Consider the following 7,647-nt stretch of genomic DNA (forward strand, 5'->3'; position numbering starts at 1 on the left):
CCTCCCACTGGGTGAGCGGATGGCATCCTAGTGCCCTTGAAGACTGACCTTGGCTGCTCTGCTGTGACGCAAGCTGTGCCCGCACGTGACCGCTTGTGCTCAGCGGGGAGCTTCACCAGAATGGAAACCCGGCGGCAGGACTTCCGCGTCATCTCATCCCTCCCTGGGGGGGGTGCCCGGGGTGCACCTGAAGAGAGCCCCCCCCAGCCCAGGTGTCCCCATCGTCCTCCACAGAACCAGCGAATGTGCCAGGTTATATGGCAAAGGGGAATTAAGGTTGCTAGCTGGCAGATGGGACCACAGGGAGATTATCCTGGGGGCTCTGGGGTGATCACAAAGTGGAAGAAGAAGGTAGGAGGGTGATCCAGGGTCAGGTGTGAGGACGGGATCAAGTGGGGTCCCTGACACCACTGACCCCAAGGATGGGCTGTGATGGATGGAGGACCCCAGTCACAAGGGGATGACCCTCATGGCTTGCTGAGCTGGGCCCTGCCACCTGTGTTTCACCTCATGTCCCAGCAGACTTGATGTATGTCATTATAAAGCGAATGGCCCAGAAAACTAGGAAGAGGATGAGCTAAGGGGTTAGCCCAGGTCCCTGGCTCAAAGGCTCAATATGTTTCTCAATGTCAGCATTCATTCATTCATTCATTCATTCATTCATTCATTCAACGAGCATCACTGGGCTCCCCAGGGCTGGACATGAGTCTAGGTGCTGGAGCTGGGGTTCAGGTGCACGGCTGCATTCCCTCGTCTTCACAACACACACCCTCTATCCGGGGGCCACAGCCTTCGATGAGTTGGGGCCAGCTGGGTAACCTGAAGGGGTGGGTGGTGTGGATGGTGATGACATGGGCCCCAGGCTCCATCTGACTGCTGCCTGGCTGGGCTGCGGGCCTCGTAAGTTTGGATCACTGGGGTTTTCAGAGGAAGCCAGCTATCTGGAATTTTGAAAACGGGAACTGTTTTATAAATATTTAAAATTAAGATGACGTTTAAAATATTGGCAGCCAACTCAATTTTAAAATACCCGAGGCGCCCAGAACACCCTTGGGGGGCTGGTTTCAGCCCAGTGGCAGCTACTAATTTTGAGCACTGGTCGGAGCTGGTTTACACCGGAGCAAACTGTAGAGGTCCCCGGGAGGAAGGGGGGGTGGTTGGCACGCACTGAGGCCCTGGGTGCCCGGCCTGGGTGGAATCTGCAGACCCTCTGCGGGGGGTCTAGACGCTACTGCGCGGCTGGGAGTCCTGCTTCTGCAGAGATGTTCCACATTTACCGTCAGAATTGGGTTGCTCTTCTCAGTAGAAAGCATGAAAAGGAACGGTTCAAAATGAAGGAGATCTTTCTTGGTTCTTCATTTGAGGACTTCTCCTTAGGAAATCAAAGCTGAGTCATTCTCTCTTGAGCCCAAGTTCAGGTGCTGCTGTGAGGGATCTGCGGGTCACGGCAGGTCTCGAGGTCCCGAGTGAACCTGCTTCTCCAGGACTCAGGCAGCAGGTTTTTCTGTTCCAGGCCAGTCAGCCACACAGCTTGACCATGTGGACATCCCTGTGTTCTTGGCAGAACCCGAGCTCTGCACCGCTGGGGCACCTTCCTGCCCATTCAGACGGAGCGAGCCGCTGGAGGGGGTGCATGAGGTTGGCGTCACCTTGTTCCTCTCCAGAGCCGCCGGGAGGAGCTAGGTGGCCAGGTACATGCCGGGCAGCTCCTGGCTGGAAGGCAGCAGGGGTGTGGGGGGCTGTCAGCATCCCGCCCCCTCCCAGAGCCCTGTGGGATTGCACCCCTGCCGCCCTCCCGGTCGGGGGGGAACCATGTGTGAGCGGAATTGCACCATTTCCAAGTTGAGCATTTGCCAGGGCAGGGCCTGCCAGGTGTCTCTGTCCCTGAGCCCAGTTTTACGTGGAGGCTGCTCCATGAGCCTGGTGCTCTGAGTGACCGAGAGCCCTCCGTTGTCCTTCAGTGGACCTGCCTGTATGTGAGACGTGACCCTTTGTTCAGGCTCCTAAGTGCGGGGATGGCTTATCACTGGTCTATCCCGACAGACAACGTGCACCAGCTCTGTTGTCCACGGCCCCCAGCTCTCACTGGCCAGCAGCACTTTGGACAATGGCAAGAGCTCCCCATTTCCTGGAGGCCCTGTTCCCAGAACCACATGCTCAGGCCGCCCGAGTGGCCTCTTAACAACCAAATCATAAGAATTTCACCCTTTGTGCACCCACTGCATTCTGGGGGCCCCTGGTGATTCAAGTTCCAACACCATCCGGGTGGTCACTGCTCTGGAGCCCCTGAGCCTGGGCTCACCGCTTCTGCAGGTTCCATCTGAACATCTCGAGTCTGACTTCTCACGGGCTGCTCACCACCCTGCACACCGGGCCTCTCCCCAGCCCGTGCTGCAAGCCCACAGCCCCTTCTACTCATTCCTCAGAGCACAGCAAAGACAGAGTTGCCATCGTCCACACAACTTGACGGAAGGCCAGGCCAGCAGGGAGATTGTGATGCAGGAAAGTCAACTCGGCGGGGACTTCCAGCTGTTCCTTTCCACACCCGGGGCCCACTGGCTCGATCTGCCCTCAGCTCTCCCTCTGTTGCCGTGTTTTTGGGGTGCCTCCTACTGCCGGGACCATGCCCTCCTCCCTAAAGTCCACACTCCCAAGCACTGCGGGGGGCAGTCGTGCTTCCTCCCCACCCCCACGGTCCCACTGGTGCCCCCGTCCTGACATCTTCCCTGTTTATGAATGAGGCCGCAACAAAGGCAGCCTTCAACACTTCTTGCGCACACCACAGTCGGGCCCTGGTGTCTCCCACACCCCTTCCCCGGGAAGGATTCTGACTTTCTCTTGCACGGTGATCGTCGGAGTCTCCTATTATTATTTTTCCTAAAACACAGTAGCAATCTGCCTTCAAAGATGAAGCCAAATGGCCAGCTCTAGAGACAAGGATGTCCTGCCACTTTACATGGCAGCCCTACCTCTCCAGCTTGTAGGGGCTGGCCGTCCCCTCGCCTGCATCACCCATCACACCAGGGTCCCCCTCCCCGAGTCACGTCAGTGTTCCCTCATGGCTGGACCGCAGCCCGGGGTCCCCCAACCCACCAGACTGCTGCTGTTGTCAGGTGGACGCTGATGGCTTCATGGCACGGCTCACTGTCCCTCACACTGGGCTGGTGACTCCCTGGAGAGCCTGGATTTTCATGACAGGACACCCTTGGGCCGGAGGAAGAGTGCCCAGTTTCAGGCCCTGTTCCCCTCAGCACATTCTACGCTGCCTGAGGATGAACGTCCTGCCCCCGGGCCAGGTACGCAGGTGCTGGACAGCAGCCCAGAGACCTCCCGGATCTCCTCGCGCAGGTGTCTGGGTTGTAGGGAGACCAGCTCCTCTGCGGGCTGGAGGTGGGGCGCTGGATCAGGCACAGGGCATCTGCAGCCCGGGGACCCTGGGACCCGTGGACACCTGGTGGCCTTTGCAGCTTCCAGAGAACGGGGCGGGATGTTTGTGCAGCCCTGACATGTGCTTGGGCAGAGGCCGGAGCTCCAGGGTCTAGCGCAGTGGTGACACCGCGTGTTATGAACGTGGTGGAGCCGCACCAAATAACCCTTGGGACCTCTGCCCCGAGTGCACACCCTGCCCTCAGCTCTCTTCTCCTGGGCATCATCATTCCGTATCGCAACCCACACACGTCTACCCTGAGTGTTCTTCGCCACCTTTTAACAGCTCGTAATTTACCCCTACTTGTCTAGTCGTCACGACTGGACATTGGGATGGGTTACCTTGTGTCTCCCCCGATTCACATGTTGGCGTCACAGTCCCCAGAATGTCATCTTGTTTGGAGATGGGGTCTTTACGGAGATGATCAAGTTAAAATAAGGTCATCCCAATGGGTCCTAAACCCAAGGACTGGCATCCTTAGTGTTAGGGGAAATTTGGACACAGAGACAGAGACATGAAGTGAAGACCATGTGAAGACTCAGGGAGAAGGCAGCTGCCCACCCGCCTCGGTCCTGGACTTCTGGCCTCCAGAACCCAGAGACAATGAGTTCTGTTGTTGAGGCCCCCGGTCTGTGGGTCTAGCCGTCCGTCCTAGCAAAGGGATGCAGACCTTTTCATATAATAGATAATCCCATGAGAGCATCTCCACGCCTGCGTGAGCAAGGTGTGCACCTTTGCTCTTTTGCCAGGACCCGCTCACATGCCCTCACTCCCCACGGCCCCTCCTCCCCCCTCTGTGGGCACCGTGTGCCCATGTGTCCCTCCGCCACGGCCCCCGCCCCCGGCGGCAGTCAGCACAGAATCGCATCGCTGCCGGTTCACTGCTCTGCATCCCTGGTCCTAGGCCAGTGCGGTGGGTGCTAGATGGGTCTCTGCTGCACAAAGATGGGGGTGGTGGTGGCTGCACTTGGAGGCTGGTGGGAACAGTATTGGGTTCTGGATGGTCTTCCCATGTGAGCCCCACGTTGTAACCAGGCGGGACGTGGAGGCTCTGATGCCCACGCTGACTGAAGTGGAGGCCAAGGGTGGTGGCTGTGCCCTGGGACCCCGGCAGGGAGCGCAGCCAGGGCCTGCCAGTGGCGGCCAGCCGGTCAGGGAAGAAGCCACCGGCGCAGACACAACACTCAGCCTGGGCGAGACAGCCCATCTCAGGACGAGTCTTGCTGTTTGATCCGGAGTAAGTCGATAGCCCTTTGTGTCAGGACAGTGGAATTCCTTTCACCGTTAAAATGCTAAAAATCTGCTGCCTAAAAGTTTGTAACGTGGGTTTGAAATTGGAACGTCAGTCTTCCATAGATAATAAAAGTATTAGGTGTTTACTGTGCTGCCAAGTTTTATCTTAAGAAAAAAGGAGGTTCATTGAACGGCAAGGAACTCGAGCCTCCTCCAAGTGGATTGGGACTCAAGGAAGTTTCCAGATGCAGCTGAAACTCTGCAAACCAAGGCCGAGGTCCAGGCCTGGGGCTTGAGCAAATGCGATTGAGAACTCTGTGTGTGTGTGCGTGCAGGCATGCATGTGTATGCATGTGTGTGCATGTGCGTGGAGGTGTGTGCATGTGCCTACAGGTGCATGCAGGTGCGTGCACTCTGCTGGGTGGGGACCCAGGTCTCGGTGTCCCAGGACTCAGTCAGGTTCACCCTCTGCAGCCACAGTGATGCTGGGCCCGCTTGCCAGTGGCCTGCCTGCAGGACTTCTGTCCTTTACAGCCACACGTAGCCGTGGGAAAAGTCTGGGGAGGTCAGGGACAGGGTGGAGGATTTCTTGCCCAACAAACCCATATCTCGTTGACAAAGGGCATCCCCAAATAAGCTCCTCTGTGACCTGAGGGTTCCTCGGGCCGTCACCCCATATTGTCAGCATGCAGCTTTATAGCCTGTCCGTGTGCACGTGGGTGAGTTTGTGTTTGCACACGTGTCTCTGAGTGTGAGTCTGTGTACACCTTTGAGTGTGCATATATGTGAGTACATGCAAGCATGGGTGTGCACATGTGTTTGTAAGCACAACTTTTCGGTGTGCAACCTTGTGTATGAGCACGTGCCAGTGCATGCCTGAGTGTGAACCTGGGTGTCTGTGATCGTGCACGTGGGAGTGAGTGTGTGCCGTGCGCACGAGGGAGCTGGTTGGGTGTCATCCTTGTCACATCTCACCACTGGTTCCGCAAGAAGGAAAAACATTCCTGGTTTTAGTGTCTCACATTCCCCCCCAAGCTCAGACGAGGGCTAGCAATCTCCATGCCTCGGCTTTGACACCAGTGAGCTCTGACCTTTCTGGGCAAGGATGCGGAAGAGGGGATGAGTGGTATTTATGCCAAGATTAGCCCACCGCCAGGACCGGCTGGAACAATGAGGTGGATGTTATACGTTTCCTCCGGCGGCCTGAGGACAGGATGCTGTCGGGAAGCCTTAGTTCACACGGGGAAATGAAACCAGATAACAACTTCCCCCTCCTATTTTACAGCTATTATTGCTACTGCATCATTGCAAAGCTCCACGAAGGAACCGGGGTTGATGATTCGATGTTAAACGTTGGTGGGTAGGATGACCTTGAGTAGACAGGACTCCCAGAGTGTTGTGCGGCTGCTGTATGGAGCCCGGCCGGGAGGCCCTGCACGATGCAATGGTGCACGATGGTCGAGTGTGGGCGTGGGACCACCGAGGGTGTGGGAATCTGCATCTTTTGCAAGAGAAGTAGGCAACACCCGCCCAGGGCGCCTTGGGGCCCGGTGCTGCGTGTTTGGGGTATGATCTCGTTCAGTCCTCACGGCGAGCCTGTGTTTAATGAGCTGCCTGGACGGGCTTTGGGTCCAGCACCCCTGAGCCAGCAGAGCTGGGTGGGCACCCAGCCCGCAGCCTGGCCTGGGCAGCTGGGCAGGGCTGGGGCACACCGAGGCCCCTCTCCTTCACCGGGCCCCGGGTGGGCCACACTCCGCTCTTTCACCTCCCCTCCGGCAGGGCAGGGCGGTGATGCCTCCTCAGACCTCAGCTTCACTTCCCCGGGGGACCAGGCGCTTCCTAAGTTCCAGCATCTGTGTCTATTTTCTCTTGAGGGCCGTGTGCATCTGCAGACTTTGCTGCACCCGGCAGCCCGGCCCAGGCTCAGACCCCAGGCAGAGCTCAGACTCTCTGGGTTCCGTCCGCTCTCCTGAGGCTTGGCGGGGGCCGGGGGCCGGGGGAAGGCAGCTTGGAAAGGTGGGAGGATGCATTGCGGGGCTGTGTGTGGCTCCAATTCCCGTATTTTGCTGAAGGCTGTGTTGGCGGGTGTTTATTTTCCATCCTAAGATTAGTAAGAACGTTCAGATGGTCTTCTCATTTGCCGAAAGCATGTGTTCAAGACGGAAACCCTGATGGGCTGCTCCGGGACCTGGTATTCCCCCCCCACTTACCCACCCCGGACTTATGAGACTTGTATTTTCAATCCTGAGGTTCTTCTCTGGTCACCTCTGCCATCCATCACGGGGGAACCCAATCCCCTGGTAAGCATATCTGGAAAAACACCCCCAAGTGTGTATCATGGATGCAAGAATTAAAACCGGGGACACAAGGCTCTGAGGTCTGCTGCTGGAAGTGGCCAATAGAGTCTAATGACCATAAAGTCATTTCTTTTTCCCCGTGAGCAGGTGAGGAAGGAAAAACTTAGACATTGGGTTTGATTAGAGAGTGTTGTTCCCACACCTTCACTCTCAGGTATGTGGAGGTTTGAGCATCAGTCTGGGGGCTGTTTCCTTCCTGGAACGTACCTTTCAGCCGCATCCTTACTCGGAATGCCTTTGAGGGAAGTGGCCATTCCAAGAGAGGTGGTTGCATCTGTGCTGTCCTTTTACAGCTGAGGACAGGGCAGTGCGGGGCGGAGACTGACTCTCCCACACAATTAGTTCAAGACAGAGGTGAGGCCAGACTCTGGAAAAATCCTGACTCCAAGATCGGTTGGGGTTTTCGGTGCACCCCGCCATCTCCCCTGATTGATCTCCTGACAGAGCCTGAATACCCTGTTTCTTAGGAATGGTGATTGCCTCATGTTGTGTCTTTATAAAGACTCCAAAATCATAATGCACGCTTTGAGGCAATGCAAACGTTTTGAATTTGCAATTCTAAACCTCCTTCCAACTCGCAGAAAATCACGATTTCTTTATAAGGTATTAGACTTTAAAATACATCTAATT

At 56.6% G+C, this 7,647-nt stretch overlaps 1 long non-coding RNA gene across 1 annotated transcript in view; it reads left to right on the top strand.

Annotated features, from left to right (window-relative positions):
* The window catches only part of LOC112669955 (uncharacterized), a 29,141-nt gene extending 24,335 nt beyond the window's left edge, over positions 1 to 4,806 (top strand). Inside the window, exons 4-5 of the long non-coding RNA XR_004817419.1 lie at positions 1,565 to 1,691; positions 2,427 to 4,806. This is a non-coding gene — a long non-coding RNA (uncharacterized LOC112669955). The remainder of the gene's footprint in view (positions 1 to 1,564; positions 1,692 to 2,426) is intronic.
* The last annotated feature ends 2,841 nt before the right edge of the window (positions 4,807 to 7,647 follow it).

This window comes from Canis lupus, chromosome 25 (assembly GCF_003254725.2).
Source record: "Canis lupus dingo isolate Sandy chromosome 25, ASM325472v2, whole genome shotgun sequence".
NCBI lineage: Eukaryota > Metazoa > Chordata > Mammalia > Carnivora > Canidae > Canis > Canis lupus.